We start from the raw sequence: 17,943 nt of genomic DNA, 5'->3' as shown, positions 1-17,943 counted from the left end.
TGTGGGGTCGCCATCGTTGCCTTGGTACGTGTCTTTCAGCCCACAACCGCCTCAGCTGCATCCACGGGCTGCAGCGTCAATCCCAATGTTGGCAACCCACCTTAGCAAATCCCAGCCTTGCGTCTGCCTCACATGTATGTATGTGTGCCTGTACACATGATCACGTCAGTAAGTTGATGCTGCATCGTGCACCATATTTTGTGAGTCCTCAATGGCCTCGCAGCACGCTTCAGAATGTCTTGGAGGGACGTGTGTGCTGTTGCCGTCAGTTTCACTACCATAAATGCTCCATCATCTCCCAATGTGATCATGTATTGCTGATGCTGTAAGCAGCCAGTGATGGAACATAGTAAAGCCATCTACTGCACCGTGTTACAATCTAAATTTAGATAATCCACGCAACAGTGCTGGCACGTAAAGGGGATGTGTTGCAAGAGCACAATCACAGCATAGCTGCTGTCAAATGCAAACATTTTCTAAATGTGATTGTGTTATTGCTACATCAGATTATCATTGCCACATTATAATTGTCTTAACATTTCCTGTCCTGTGATGCCACATCACAAATGTTTGGTTTGCATTTACTAGTATAACATCACCGGAGAAGCTTGGATTGCAGCATTATCACATCACAGCGTGGTTGTGTGGTTATTCCAATCCACTATCGCAGAACGTGAACTCATCCTATGACAGCATTAAGGTTTGGTTTCCACCTAATTGAATTGGGACTAAACACAGGCAACAAGTGGCCCCTGCTGGATGCAAACTTCCTGTTCACATCAGGATATTCCTACTCAAGGAAAAACCCTCCAGCAGAACAGGTTAAATGAGATACCATACATTTGCAAGATGGAAATGCATACCATGAAGAAAAAGGAGAAAATGCATCTTTTTTTTTTTTCAGCAACTGTTTTAGTGGTGTTGCTTTGATTTGTTTTAGCGCACAGAAGTTACGGAGGTGGAGAAGTCTCCTTGACTACTTCTTTCTCACAAGTCTTTGTAGTTTTCATCATTGTTTCTACCCACCTGTAGAAATAATCTTCCTTATGGACTCAATCACATACTGTCTGTTTTAATGAGCCCAGCGACTGTTGTGGGGAATGATGCCAAGAGTAATGATCTTTAGCTATTTCTGTAGGAAAGCAGCTTAGCGGGCCATATGTCATATTTCCCAGTAAATGATTGTTTTGAATTGTTTTTATACCGTAGTTTCTATTCATGAGATATTAAAGAAAATAACAGCATCTGGTTAATCAAATTCTGATTTTCAGCATATGATGATACATATCAATCCTATTCCGCGACTTTCTTCAAAATAGATTTTTCTCTTTAAGTTCAGTGCAGGGAATTTCTCTCTGTAGGTCAGTAAGGCATCTTATAGGTGACTATTATACCTTAAAATTTTAAGGGTGCAAAGTTTATCACTGAAGAGCTAAGAAATGACAGTTTGAAGTTTAACGAGACCTGAGTTCAGCTACTGTTGCCGGAAAAGAGTTTGCATCACCCTTCTACCATGCATTTCCAAACACAAAAAGCAAATAGAGGAGGTAAGGCTTGAGCAAAGGTAGAATACTTTATTCTTGAAGGGTAGTACTTGAAGGAGCACTTGAAACTGAGATCACACCAGAAGTTGTGGAACCTGCTAGAAGGACCGGCTCCATTGTGTGCTCTGCTCAGGGCACTGTGCACAGGCATGTCCGGTACAATAGCGAAAGCACTTCCTCATCCAGTTGACTCTGACCTGATTACTTTTCAGATTTTATGCTTTTTTTAAAGAAGGTAGTAAATTAGGTCTTAAGCAGAAATTTAGCTGCCTTCTTAACTATGTTAATATGTTAATGGTTACACCATGTTTAAACACCAGAATTTAGACTCATTTCTGGCTTAAAATTATCATTTAAAAACAGGAAGAGAATGTGCTATGTGGTGATTGTACTGAAAATTGTGTTTTATTAATAGAATATTGGAACAACTAGCCTGTGTTCCAATCGATTGATTTTCTTTCCTGTATTCACATTTGACTGCCACAGTAGCCACTTGCCTGGTCTTAGGGTTTTGACTTTGTGTCAGGAAGAGTAGTGGGTATGATCTTCATTAAATGCAGCCTACCTAAGGTGTAATAAGGCTGTGTGTCAGTGGTTTCACTTCAACATCTGCAATTTTTAATTAATTTTTTTAATCTAGACACCTAGTTGCATGCACAAAAAGGGGTCTAGTTTCTCAAACGATAATCCAAAAACTGATAGATTGTTTGTTTGTGTGCGGGTTGCCTTCAGACAGTCCCTGATACATCTCTGGAACTTGGCAGGTTCAGAAGTAACCTGCCAAGTTAGTCCTTTGACATTTTAGTTGTGTTTTCTCTGAAACATGAATCATGACCCCAATTAGAGATGCAGAGGGACACGAATCTGTGAGTCTTTGTAGCGTGAGTTTTTGTAAAATAGTTTGGAGATAGTATTTTACGTGTTTATTTTTTAATGTCTTCCAGAATATGTCCAAGATGTGCTATATATTTGAGCACCTAACTGTGGATCCAGCTACTTTACAACATTTTAAACAGCTGCATTTTGTTTATAGGTTTTCAGACATGCAATATTAACTTGCCTGTCTTACCCTTTTATCCAATCTCTTCTTCCATTTGACTCTTGACATACAAGCTATGATCTCACCTGCAGCAGGAGAAGTTATAGCTCATAGAGAAGCAAGGCTTAATAACTTGAATACCTGGATTTCTTGTTCTGTCTATACTTTAAAAAACCCAGAGACATACTGAGCCATATTTCTCACCCTGTTACACAAATCTGGTGCCATGCTTCAACCCAGTTACAAAGACAGAAGAAACTGGAAACTATGGCTTGGTACTGTTTGCAGACTGATGCAAAACCCCCCGCAGTGGTGGTCTATTTACTATAGTCTGTCACAGCTCATGTGTGGCTGGCTCAAACCTCTTCAAAACAAAAGTTTTGTCTTAATGAGCTATTGCTTACTCATTCTTTTCAGGGTTCTTCAAATTCTTGAGATATGACAACACCTAAGCCAGGGGAATATTAGGTTTTTCTGCTTTTGTTTGTACGAACACTTGTTACTTTAAAGAGTGTATACTTACTCCTACCACATTATTTCCAAATTCGAGCATTAAAAATCATAAAGCAATAAATGTTGATTTTTTCACGTGCCTGCTTCATTCTGAGCTTTTTAAAATCCATTCTTCATCCTCACAACCTTTGTCATAATTTCAAGGACTACAAGCTTGTTTCAGAAAAAAAGAGAAGATTCTTACACGATCCATTGATTTCAGCCCCGTGGTCTCTAAGAACACCAATTAATGTTCTGAGACTCAATAGGAACTCACAAGAGTTGGCAATCCAGTATCTGGCAGCATAACAAGAACAGGAAGAAGAATCTAATGAAGAAAATGAGGCTAAAGCCAGGGAGTTAAGAAATTCTAAGTACTTCTCTGCAATATTTTTTCAATCTTTATGGAAGGCTCAGGAGGGAGAATTTCTATCTTCATCTGGATTCAAACTTAATGGAGGTCGTAGCACTTTCAGAATTTTTACTTCATTAAAAATATATGGAATTTAATTAGTTTTCAGAGACTGGAAGTCTGAACTTGAAGGAGAGGGTAAATTTTAAATGTGTTAATACAATTCTAGTGAATAAAATATTTTAAATGAAAAATCTTGAAGGTTACAGCCTTTTCAAATAACATTTTTCCATTAGGGGCTTGTCTTCCTACTTTTTTTTGCATTTTTCTAAAATTTTATCAAAATATTTACTAAAGTTTTATTTACCATTTTTGTTGATAAAAAAAATCTCTATCCATTCTTGGAGTAATTTTGATTCAACACCATATTACTTTCTTTTTTTGTACACATCGTGTATAAACCTAGAGTTAGCTGGTGTGAGATTCTTGCCTGCCCACACCAAAAAATAATAAATTCTAGAAGCCCATTTTGTTAAGAGAGAATTAAACCAAAGACACTCTTGAAATTGCTGGCTGCATTTCTTCAAGATTTGTTGAGGACACTAAGATCCAGGATGGAGTTTCACTGCCTTTTCTTGGGAGGGTGTGTTACAATTTTGTATGGTCCGTTGGCAACTGCATATTTGACTAAGACTAATCTGTTTCTTACTAGCAAGGAAGGCTATAGCTTTTATAGCTTTTTTTTTTCTTACCTGTCTTGCATCCTTATAAGAGTGGTGGCAGATTCACTTGCACAGTGGTATGAGAAAGATAATCTTTGTCTTAGAACACTGAAAAAAAATCTGTTAGGCATTAGTTGCTGCATTTCAAGAGAGTAACAACACTCCTGTGGTAGGGTAAAGCTTAATTTATTATTGGAATAAAGCTTCATTTAAGAATAGCAAAGTCTGTCAAATCTGTAAGCTACATTTCACAGAATAGCCAGAGCAAGGCAGTACATATGCGGCTTTGACTTGAAATGAGGGTAAGAATCTGTGAGGGAAAAAAGCAACAAGAAGACTTTCCTTTTGGTAATGAAATGAACAGAGAAAGCTTTTCAACCAGCCTTGATTTGGTTGTTTTAAGGGGTAAATAACAAACAGGATCAGTTGAACAGAAAGGGATAGATGGAATTGTAAATGTCATTTAAATATTTGAAGAGTGATTTTTTTTGACTGATTAACAGCCACAGACTGTATTAATTAAATAAGTATAATATGCCCCCTTTTACAGATTGGGAAAACAGGCCTGGAGATGAAATGAGTTGGCCAGGGTTACACCCACATGCTAAGTTAGATGCAAAGCCACAATTAGAACTGGAGTACCTCGCTGGCAGCCTTCTAAAGAGTTTGGTAAGCCACTCGGCACCTCTGGTTTTTTCGTATCAGTTACACAAAAGATTTTAGCTGTTTTCCAAATACAAGAAAAACATGATGCTTAGGACTCGTATTCTGAAAAAAAAGCTATGAAATATTTAAAAACTAGGGGCTTGATTCTATCTTCAGTTAGTGCTGATAGCTCTAATAAAAGCAGATTGCTTAACAATCCATGATTTTATTAGAGGATGGTGTGATTTGAATCCATTCCTTTAGGATTTCCAGATTGACAGGCTGTAATATGACAGTGGGACAGTGATTTTTTTTTTTTTTGGGGGGGGGGGGCATTTCGTCTTGTAAATATACTAGACCTTATTTTGAAGTTCTAACTTAATTCTTACACAGTCAAAATTTGGCATTGATTTCATACTGATTCCATTAGGCATTTGGAGTAAGGCCTGCAAGGTTAAGCACATGACATAGGTTGTACTTCCCCTCAACATTACATGTTTCCATACTCCTGACAGTGTTTTAAGGCAACATGCTTTCAATGTTGCAATGAGCTGTAGACAGGAGCCATCTTTTAAAGAGAAAGAGCAATGCATCTTTTATGTTCAAGGTGAGCTATGATTTCTCCATTGTCTACAGACAATTAGTCAAGTAGTCTATTAATATTGCTTTGATACATATTAATGTTAGAGAAGCAACATTTTTGTTGCCAGAGAAAATGCATGCTATGTTAAAAACAGAGCAAAAGCACACTATTTCTCAGGCTTATGGGTATATCAACCAGTAGGCGTGCCTGGCGTGTTGTAAATGGGAAAGGTGGGAGGACTCTGTCTTGTTATTAGTACATGTAGAAAGACGGGAAGTACTTACGGAAGGTTTCCCTCTTGTTCTGAGTTCCAGGAAAGTTATTAAGCCAAACACATGAATCACAAAGCAGACTAGAAGGGAGTTTCTGTGTGGTGTGAAAATAACAACTGCATTTCAAAGCCTGAAAAGTCAAACAATTTGGTGCTTTTGTTCTGCTGCAGATTTTTAGTGGAAAATAGCAACCCCAGGAATATTTGACAATGAAAAGTCTTAATGCATGAAATGTGAAGTTTATATAAGAGATACAATCTTACTCATCAGCTGCTCTATTTTAAGCCCTGCTCAGCATGGGGACTTTTCATTTTGTGATCCTTTTGGACAGCAGCTAGTAAATTAGAATTTTACGTTAGCTGACATCTTTACAACGTAAAGGATACTTAACATAATCCTGTAAAATCTATTCTCATAGTTGTGCTCAGTCACTCATATTCCATCTTAGTGTGTGGTCTTTTCCCATGTACATTTTCTGTCCATTTCACATTAAAAAAAAAGGTCAGTGTATCAACAGCACTGAAGTTAGTCCACAGTAACATTTTGCTGGGATGTGATCAAAATATCCATATACAGCATATGCCATAAAATGGATGTGCCATTTCAGTGACTGAAAAAGGCAACAAAAAGGAATCCATAGTAACGTATGTTGGGGATAAATTCCAGCGACTAGTACAAATAACAGAAAAGACAGTATGTGTTAATTAACTATATACAAAGACAAGCTACATACATAATTTAGATTCACTTGGAAATATTTACATTGCGTAAGTATAAAATGGATGCCAAGTTGCAACCCAATTCCAAAATCTAGCAATTATCAAGTAGTTTGCCTATTGCCATAAAGTCCTAGGACTTCATCTATCTGTTCATGCAAAGAGGAAAGCCTTTTCCATCTTTGTGGATTTTAAATCCCAGTCAGCTCTAAACAAATGACAAAATAATCATGACAGAAGCTAAAGACACCTGTTCCTGAAGATGCTTTGGAAAAGGATTGATGAGAAGAAAGGACAAAATATGGGCACTGTTGAGGTATGGCAGATGTTGGACCCTTGCATACAATACGAAGCTCCCTGTCCGGCTTGCAATGCTTTTCCCTGCCTTCCCCCATCTTCATAGACTATCCCAGCACCCCACCAGCCCTTGAGCCCTGATGTAGTCACCTGACTTGCATGCTCAGGAGCTATGCACTAGAGTACGTGAAGAGTGGGAACTGAAGCTGGGATGTACCAGAATGTCACACTGATGAGTGCAGGTGCTGTAAGGGTAATTTGACTCTTTTCTCAGCAGTAAAACTTGTCTAGGAAGGGTAGAAAGCTACTTTTCTTTGCACATTTTATTTCATACATGAGTCAACTGGCATCCATTGTGTTTTGCATGTTCAGCTGACCTTGGTTGTTGAAATCTTAAGCACCAATGTCATACTAAATAGATTCTCACCAGGACTGTTGCTATAATCTCTTGGGTTTTAATGGGAGGGATTTAATGAAGGAAAACAAGGGGACTTTAATCTCCACTTCTTCACCATTAGTGGTAGCCAGGAGGTTCTGCATCATATGACTCATAGTGCGTTCACACAGTGTTCAGCTCCGCTTTCATGCTGGACTTGCATCGGCCACTCATTTCTCCTGCAGTTGCCCAAACAACTGCAGCCCCAGAACGATCTGGACTGACTGATCTTGAAGAGGGAGCCCAGAGTTCCAGCCTGCTTTTTCTGTGTGTCGTATGTGCTTCTGAGTCTGCAAGTCATGAGATGAAGTTTGCTGCGAGTCTTGACCTTATTGTGTTGCAGTAAATTTGTGCTTGAAGCAAAGCTACTACATCTGATAGAGGTCCCACCCTCTCCACACCCACTTCAGTGACTTCAGAAATCTGATTATTAATTATGTGCATGTCACAGGGAGTGGCATAAATTTTAACTATTATTGCATATTGCACTTCTTTGATATCTGTCTGATGTTTATATTTCCATATGTGGCCACAAACCTGAAAATTAGGGCCTTTATAGAATGATTTCTACTATATAAATTATTTTTCTATATAATATAGAAAATATTATATATATAATATTCTATATAATTTAGATATAGATAATATATATAATATATATAATATTCTATAATATATAATTATATGTAATATTCTATATAAATAATATTCTATATAATTTTTCTCTCTTTCTTTGTGAGCAATTACTTTTTCTTTTAACTTCTGAAATAAACACTAGTTCTCATACAGCATGAAGAACAAAAAGATATTCTTCAACACTGTGGGGTCAGAAAGAGCATGAAAGTGGCCTGTTACACTATTTCTCTCAGGCATGGCATAGCATAGACCTATCCACTCATCCATGAACATGTGTTTGGAGACAAGCAAAGAAGAGAATATGACTAGTCTGGATAATATTCATACTGTTCTTAAGTCAGTCCTGTTGAAGTTTCTTGAAAGTGTGCTAATGCAGCTTGAACATGGAATCAGTCAGGGTGAGTGGAGGGAGCATGACTAAAATGTTCATTGTTGCCAGATAAATAAGGGTACAGGAGGCTGCCTCACAGGCCCAGGGCAGTGCAGGTGCTACAGTCTAAGCAGATGTTTATGGCTTGCTCCGAGTGCTACAGATTTCTCCAGGATATATTGATCGACACAATTTAATAAACAAACAAAAACCTGCCATTTTTTAAATCAAAAAGTGCCAGTGGTCAGTTGCACTTCTTGTCCGGTATTACTTCAATAATTTTCAGATAAGGTTAATGAAATTTAAGATACTCTGTGTATTCATTTACTATGTTTATTTCCCCTGCCATTTCTTTGCTTGCTTGGATGTGTGGGAAGTTGTCTGTATTTATTTAAAAGGTTTGTATCATCTTGAAAAGGTTTGTATCATCTTCAGGTGTCCTATGGATCAATGTGTGGACCAGAGATTGAGAAGCAATGCATGAGATTACAGAGGAGTCGTAACAACTTGATGACAGACAAACTTGCAACACCCAACAAATAAAATCCTATCCAGTGGTTCTTCACGTGCTCCTCCTGCAGGCTGTCTCCGTCAGAGAACTGAGCGAAGCTGAGCCTGCCTCTGTGTCAAAGTTGGTATGATACCTAGAACTCTTTTCCTTCTATGAGAAGAAATTCTATGCTAAAAGTCTTCTCTGACTTTTTAGGAGAGTAATCATCCTTTTAGGTATGTGGTTTTCTACTGTTATTTTAGACTTGATCTTTTAATTAATTCAAACTCCAAGTTGGAAGTAGCAGCTTGGGGTAGCCAATTATTTTGAATTTCCTTGGGTTTGCTCCCATAATCCTTATGTTGTGTTGTACTTAATTATGTTGATGGCATAAAGTAGTGTACAGTTTTTCCTACATAATTCTTTTAATTTTGTCTTGGAAAATGCTAAGCCTGTCATAAATAAGCCCTATATCATCCCTAGTATAATTTTACTTAAATATAATATAACCACTAGAAGTACAGTTTCATCAGGCTCCTTTTACTCCAGATTTTAATGACTGTTCCCTAATGTATTGTTTATGGTTTAATATCAGCTATTGGTTACATGACTACAAAACCTATGAAGAAAAAAAAAGAAGATATACTGCGTGTATAAATGCCAAGAATGAAAGGATTAGTAAAGGTGGATAAATATATTCATTACAACATTCACTTTGCTGAAATCATGAATTGAATATCTGCTTTTTAGAAATCTGCTCTACATCTCATTAAGTCAATTGAAAGACTCCCCTAAGTGATCTTTGGATCAGGTCTTTGTGAAAGAAGGAAATGTTCTTTGTGTTTCTTTCAGGTTTTTATGTGTTGTATTGGGAACCGGATGCAAAGCTTTGTTCAAGCCAAAGACAGTATCTGTAAGTATGCAGAGCAAGCTATTAATGAGTAACGAAATGCAGTCCACAAGAAGAGCTGAAAGATTGCCAGTGCTCCTAGCTTGTCAATGCACAATTAGGCTCCTATTGTATTTTAGTAGTACATACCTATTTAGTAAAGAAATATTCACTACCCATGCTAAAAGTTGTAGGGTGATCTCATGCCTAGGACACAGAAGAGATCCACAGACTCGTGAAGTTACTTCAGACCAAATCCTTTCTTTTCAAAGTGAATTATTTACTTAAACATTTCTGAATCTGGGTCTCTCACCTTTTGTTTATTTGTAGTTAAATGGGATAATATTACTTTACTTTAGGTATTGCTTCAAAGCATCCTTTTTAATATTTTTAAAGTTTCTCAAGATTCTCCACTGAAATACAAGATAAAAATGCAAATCACCATCATGCTCTTCATGCCAGTGTTCTGTTGTAGTACACCTAATTCTTTTTTCATGTTGTCTTTTTGTTTGTGATATTAGGTACTAGCTTGAGGTTCAGATGATAAAAGGCTAAAATGCCACAAATAATAATTTAAGATAATCAGTGATTATAATAATTAGCCAATATTAAGGCCTTGCCACTAATGTAAAAAACAGACTTCTATTACTTGGCCTCTGTTCAAACATTTCTACCTCTTGCATTTGGTATTTCTCATGAGTATTGAATTAGTGAGTTGCCAAATATGACTCAAAAAAAAAAATCATCACAAACAAAATGGAAGTATGAAGTGTAGCCAAGATTCTCTTGGAACACTAGAAATGCATTCTGCTGTAAGTTACATTTCATGTAACCCTATGGAATCCATTTGGATTTCATAATAAACCATATTTTTGTGTAATATTTCTAATATATTACTGGTATTGCAGTAATTAGTATAGTGCAGTAGTAACTCTCATTAGGAGTGGGTTCTAGAATGCCAGATACTGTACCAGCAAAATAGAGAGGTAATATTTTTGAGAGTGTTTAAGCAGCATAGGAGCCTGTTCCAATTTTATAAAAAATTTAGGCACTTGGAAACCACTATTTTATTGAAAGTCCATAATGCATAGTATTTTATCTGTATAATTCATTTCAAAAATGGAACAATGGGATTTCTTCAAATTTTATCCTGGTTAAAATGTAACAGTTTAAGTATAGGATTTGGAGATTTCCATAGACATAATAATGAAATTTAAAATAATTAATGTAATTAACGTACCCTTAACTGAGCATATCCGCAAAGGTATGCAAGGTAGCTCTGAAACTGAAGATTCAAATAAGATGACAAATTGCAAGAAAAAGTTGTCCCGTCAGTATCTTCATTTTTCATGGCATTAAGCTGATCCTAAATTTAAAATGTAATGAAGACTTGAAAAACAATTGTGGTAAGTGGGGAAAACAGATGGTAGTATGGTGAAACAGCAGATCATACATGTGAGAAACAGTGAATGTGTGTTTCATTCAGCTAACATAGGCCCAGAAGATCTCTTTATTTTTGGCATACAATTAGTCCTAATCATGTGTTGAGTTACAACTCAGTGTCTGGGATTCCCAGCATCTTGTCTAAGGCATTTTATTAATATTTTTTTTTGCAAGTACAACTACCAGTAGAATTGTATTTAAATGATATCTCAACTATTTACAATCCTGGTCAGCACAGTCGTGCTGACAGAAATCTGCAATATATTTTCGACCTAAGGGTCTGTGCTTTGCTTTCATAGAAAACAAACAAATGGACAAAGAAGGTGAGAAAATGATGTTTATCATAAAAGCTGCAGAATTAATCTATCATTCTTTTCTTGTCCCTGGGAAAGTAAAGCTGACATATCTTACCTGCTATATAGAATCCTATGGACCTACAGAAAAGAAGGGGCAAACCGGGATGGAAGGGCAAACCACAAGGTTTAAGGATGTTAAGCCTTGTGGATCCATATGCCTTCATTGCACGATTTTAAAGCTTATATACAAGTCTGTGCTGAGCTCATTTTAGGAAGTGCGGTATTGTCATTTGGATCATCTGGGCATATAAATTACTGTGCTTCAGAAATACTGCTGGCTTGGAGGTGAACTTGGCCTTCCTGAAGCCAGGAGGGGAACTGGAAGACAGTTCTGATTCTGTAGTTATCGCTGGGCTAAAGAAAAGAAGAAAGGCGAAGGGGGAGGTCTGATCAGTTTGTCTAATGGTGCTAATGCTGTAAGAGTGAGAGAGTGTTTAATCATGCTGATGCATTTTGGGTCTTTTGAGTCATCGCACACGTGTCATGTAAGTAATGTGCACATATGTTGTATTTTTTTGCTGTGTATATTCATCATTTTATTTTCCAAGTAGATGTGATTTGTTGAGATGTATTACTGGAAAGATTTTCCTTCTGCTGTTGGTCATAGCTTGCTTATTACAGCAAGGAATACATGTTTTCCTTTTTTCCAAAGGTGTCTGTTTTTGAGGATGACTATGTTTAAGGACTGTAATAGTGATTGGTTAAACAATGTTTTGTGGGTTTGGCCTGTTACAGAGAAAGCAGCTAAATATGCACATGCCATATTATTATAAGGCAGATAGTTTGGTCAATAAATCATCAGCTGAGTGATTGCTTGTCTTGAGCATTTCTGTGTCTGTTAAATTTGGGGCTTTCTCCAGATGTTGAGAAAACATTCTTGATGATGCTTGGTACAGGCTAACTCAGATGTCACTGGCCATTGGTTGCATAATCTCCGTAACTACAATCTTAGTCTAAGAAAACCCTTCTTCTTCAACGGGGCCTTTTTCAGTCTTTTCATGCATATTGTTACTGTTCCTATTCACATAGTAACCATTTTTACCTCATTTTGTCTCTGCTTTTAAACTAGTTTGGATGCACTCAGAGCTTTAAAAACAAACCTTTAAAGGCATTTCCCTTTATTTTCAGTGAGAAGCCATAGTAAATGCTATATGCTTTTAAGCATTCAAAAGGCTTTGTGGACTTTGCTTTCTATGTTGTTAATGCAGTTGGTAGAGATTCAGCTAGCTTTCATGTGCAGCAAATTCATCATATATCTATTTTCTGCCTCTCAGCACCTCTGTTAGTTTGATGTTGGGCTCTGACTAGCTCTTTATATTTCCATGGTTACAAGTAGTCACAAGGGTTCTGTTAACCCCCAAAGGCAGAGTGATTATGTCTTTTTTTGCTATAAGAAGCATAAAATTAGCAAATTAGACTATATATATATAAAAAGATTGTTTTTAACATTACAATAAAAACTTTTAAAGTTAATTTTCATTCGCTCAAAAAGTGTTCGAGTCTTTTGCCACCATTATGACTATGTCACATTTTTTGTGAAGATGAGTTTCTATTAAAAATCCTGGAGGATCTTTTTTTCTTTCACTTTTAATTTTAATTGAAATTTGCAATAGATTTTGAAGGCAGTGGATTTAGAGCAAACAATGCAGATTCAGACCTATTCTATAATTAAATAATCACTGACGAGCATTAATTATTAGTATGTGTACTATTGTTTGTTTTTAAAGGTAGAAAAAATGGAGGTAAGAAGCACGCTAGCTTGCCAAAGAACACAGATGTAGACACATCCAAATCAGACTAAGAATTTCGGATCTCAAAATGCTGTATTTCTTTCTAACAAAAGACTGACAGGAAGCCCTTTCTGACTTTCAGATCTCATCTCTGGTCAAAGCCTAGATTCTTCCCAATAAATTAAGTGCAGAGAGTTGCACCTTCTGTGAGTGGATAAGAGATGTTATAGACCCTTAATAGGAGAAGGCATCTGGAAGGAGCAGTGTTTTTCTGAGAGGCTTTCTTTAGATAAGATTAAAGCAGTAGCAGGTTTGAGGTCTCTTGTGACGAAGAGGTCTGAATCAAGGAGAGGTTTCTGGATCTTCCCTGGACCCTACTCACAGGTAGTGAGTTGCTGAGGGCAGAGAGGTGAGAGAAAGTAATAAAAGAAAGCTGGAGAAAAGTCTCTAATAGGAAGAGAAAATCTTGTGTACTAAAAAGGTTTTGTACAGCGATAGAAGCATTGACTGGAATTGCAGAAAGTGACCCTGCTAAGTAGTGGAACAAAGCTTTGCCGGGGAAAGAGAATGAGACTCTCTATCATCACCTATATAGAGTTATTGCATCAATGCATACAGCAAAAGCACAGAATCTTCCTAACTGAAGAGGAGAAAACTGCCCCTTTTCCTTTCTTTTTGGCGGTTTTCTTTTTAGCTGGAGATGTTAAAATTGCTGAATCGCCAAATCAAGTAGAGGCATAAGCTGCTTCTATGGTAAAATAACTAGTAACACTGTAAAATAACTAGTTGTTTAAATAATAGAGCCATAGGAGAAAGAAGTATACTAATGGGGGAAATGGACCAGAAAGCACATATATGCTATCTGTTCATTTAAAAGGTAGGCAATAGTAATGTCACAACATTCTTTATCCTCAAAGTGTATTACGAACGTTAATGAATGTTCAGAATCCCAGTGGAGTGCATGGGCACACTGGTTATATTCAGATATAATGTATGAGAGATGATAAATGTATTATTATACAATGTATCTAAACACTTCTGAGCAGAAACATAGTCCAAGTACACATATGAACAATTACTGAAAACTGGAACAATAAAACTCTAGCGTGATAATTGTGCTGGCTACTCCCTGTTGGTCAAGAGTGTAACTGTTCTATACTTACAGATGTTAGATTGTCAGATAACGTGTGCCTGTCTTTGATGTTTTAGGTGGCAATGATGATTTCTTACATGTGTGGAACAATAATAATTATGTATAGCAAATGTCAAGACCGTGCTTCCAATCTGACAGTCAGTTCTGGTGTGAGCCCAGGGAGCGGGATTTGTGGATCTGAACCTGACTGTCTAGGTTGTGGCAGGATGCCACAAGTGCCACCAAGTGAAAGAGAGATGATCTAGAAAGGGAGCATAATAGCGGCAAAGAACAGAGTATGCTGACGTGACTTTTTTACAGCCTGTTTCAGATCCACCTGTGACTTTAACAGCTGGTTCTGCTGAATTGGATGCCAAGAAACGGCATCCCTTGGATCTCTGGATTTTCCCTCTGCCAGGTTCGAAGTTCTTACAACTGTGCGTGCATTAGCTGGCTCCCAAGAAACACCTAATGAGTGATAGATCAGAATCCAGAGAAGTGATTGTAGGACAGTTCAGTGCCCTGTAACCTCTAGCAAATTAGCTTATGGTGAGTCTGATTATTTTGTTGCTGCTGTGCTTAAAGTTATTTGTTGTATGGATTTCTAATGTCTCTTGCATCTGTTGAATAGACCAGGAGGGGGCAGAACTGCATAAGGGTAGTCACTTGCGTGTGACTTGCAGGCATCTATATTGTGCGGTTAAATGAAAATAAGTGGAAAACTGATCTATGAAAAAGATTTGGTGATAATTGTAGTTTAATCTTCCCCTCAAATCACATAGGTCTTTCACTGCTACTATGGTGTCAACGAAGATTTCCGAAGGAAATGCTTTCTGGGTTTTAATAGCACTGCTAGGGGAACTCAAGCATTTAACTGGATTATTTAGTGTATGCTTGAAACAGACTTGTCATTTTCACTATTGAAGGTTACTGTGAATCTAGTTTATTTTTCCTTTTTTTTTTTTTTTGCTTCTAACTGTAGTCTGGTTTCTCTTATGGTTTCTAAAGCAATTAGTTTGGTAGTTATTTTTTTGCCTTTTCAGGTTTAGAATAAAAGGTTTTAAACCAAAGTGCCTATTTTTAATATATAGCAAATATTAGCCACATTAGCCATAAAACAGATTAAAATCAGTATTTATCTTGAAAACTTTAATGGAACAGAATGCAATAGTTACTTTTATTTTCTGCAGAGAACCTGATTTAAAGGCCATTCACTCAAAGTGGTTTAAATCAGTCAATGTACTTTGGGGTAAACAGGGCTGTTGATACAGTGTTTTTTTCAGAACAAAGGCTGAGCTTCTTCCCAAACAGTTTGCAGCTTGAGCAGAGAGAAGGGACGGCAGTCACAGGGCAAGTCTTGGGGCAGAGGGGAATGAGTGGGTGAAGGACAACTGGGGAGGCAGTGAGACTCACTGTTTGCTTTGATACAGTTTTTTCATTATTATTGTAGGCTCTTCCTAGCAATAGGGTCTGCTGCTTTTCTTCCTGGGAATTAGATTGAAACATATAACCAAAGAATGCTAATATTTATGTGCCAATAAAAAGTATTCATGCTAATGGTAAGTAGCTTCTGCTGTTGTAAACCTTATTTTACAAGAAAGCTGCAAGTATTGGTTTTGAGCCTTTTGGTGAGTGTTTATGTTAAAAAAATGGCAGGAGCATGCTTAAGCAAGTTCTTGAGATCTACGGAGTAACATAGTTGGCTTAATATATTAACAAAATGAAATGGCTAAAATAGTGTCATCATCTTCATAGTCTGGAAGTAGACTAGGCAGAGGATTCTGGAGATACTTAAATCACTCACAGTAAAAGCAAAACAATCTTTTGGAGGCAAATAATACCAATATTATGCTATGTTGCAGAAGTGCTATTTTAGGAATTATGAAGAGTCGATATTGACCTCTGTCTAAACTAAAAGAAAATTATTTGGTTTTTTTTTAAATTGTGGATCAGGAACGCAATCTTAGATATGAAACACACTTTGCAAATCATATGGGGGCTGTCTAAACCTAACAGCTGTCTCTTCAGCAAGCTGGAAGATAGTTTAGTATACCAGAATCTCTGTTCCAAAAGTGTTGTCAGTACAGATCCTTGCGTCTGGGCTTATTCGACCAATATTATGTCATCTGTATGAGCAATTTTGACTGCATTGCTGTTTTACTAGATACTGTCTACTAATTTGGAATGATATGACTGCCATAATTACTTAAAGTTACTTTTTTTCATGAGCAATAAAAATATTGCTAGCATTGTGACATATCTTTCTAGCAGCAAATGACTTTTTATGGGTTGTGTGACTTCTGTTCTTGAAATTCATACGATAAACTCATCTAGTTGTGTAGTATTTTGATACCGACCCCATTACAGTACATCTGTATCTGTGAGATACAAAACCAGCACCTATCTGACGTGAAACAATCAGGATCCTTAATATATTGCAGACACAGACTGCACATTTTCCTGTAGAACCATGCATCAGGATTCAACTGGTCATTTTAACAGTGTTATTATGTGGGAGGACAAATCTCGAAAATCCAAACTGAGTGTAAACTGATGCAATTTGTGTTCCTGCATTTGCAAGCCAAACATTTTGAAAGAGCATCCTCCTTTGGTTCTCAGCATGTGAACTTGGCAACCCAAACCTGAATATTCCTATGCCCACATTCATTTTCACTTCAAATCACTTTAGCAAAAGCATCCAGCTAAAGTTTAAAAATGCTTCTAATATTAGCTCTGTTCTTTGGCAAATTCACCTGTCAAAACTTCCAACTTCCTGTTTAACATTTTCAACGGGGCGTTGTATTCTGAAGGCCAAAATAGCACTGTACTAGAATCTGTATATAGGGATCCAAATAAATATAGCATCTTGAGCTAATTTTTAGTTGTTTGAAATGCAAATAAACACAAGCTTTACTCATCAGTGTAAACTTGCTGGATGATTCAGATGAACAGATGAAGCCGAGGCTGTAATTCTCTGAAAACATTATTTTGAGAATTGAATCTGATAAATTTTTTTAAGCCTTTTCTTCTACAGACCTAGGACAGTATTTGCTATTCTTTTGTGTATTCATTGCAAGGATCTTAACAGGTTTAGATACAAAGTGCATTATTAAACTTTTTTAAGTAAAAAAATTGCTAAAATTAATATTATCAAACCCCAAAATTGAATGCTTATATTTCAGTTGCATTCACTGGATGTTCTTAATACTAGAGTAATATGGTTCCTGTTTTTGTGATGTGTGTTTGCATGAAAGAAAGTCAAACATACCGTAACTGGCAATTACGAAGGCTTGCATTTTCTCCCTCAGTTAAAATCATGGCTTATTTTGCAACTCATCTATGTAGTGAAACAGTACATAGATTTACAAAAATAGTAGTTTCATATCAGGTATTATATACAGAAAATTATTGAGTAATGATTTCTGCTCAGATTTATCTGCTTTCAGAATCTGTAACTCCTTGCATATGAGGTGCAACAAACTTCTTAAGTGACTATATAGTTATTACTCGATCTTACCTCATGATAGTTGTGGTCAATATTATCAGAATGATAGTAAGAAGGTGAGCAGAGTTGAGCAAAACTTTAGTAAACCTGGAGGACTTGGTGGCTTCCTAGGAGCTTTGGCTTCTTCAGAGAAACAAGATCATTGCTGCTCTTACTGGACCTCATGTAGCCTCAGAATGATGAGAGTACTTTTTCCCTAACTAGCTTTCTTACCTGGTTTCTGAGTCTCAAAAATTCGGTGACAGTGACAAGTTCTCATTATTTCAGACTAGATGGTCATGATTCGTATCCTGC

This window comes from Pygoscelis adeliae, unplaced genomic scaffold (assembly GCF_000699105.1).
Source record: "Pygoscelis adeliae isolate BGI_AS28 unplaced genomic scaffold, ASM69910v1 Scaffold171, whole genome shotgun sequence".
NCBI lineage: Eukaryota > Metazoa > Chordata > Aves > Sphenisciformes > Spheniscidae > Pygoscelis > Pygoscelis adeliae.
The sequence above is the reverse complement of the archived record's forward strand: the minus strand, read 5'-3'. Positions refer to the sequence as shown.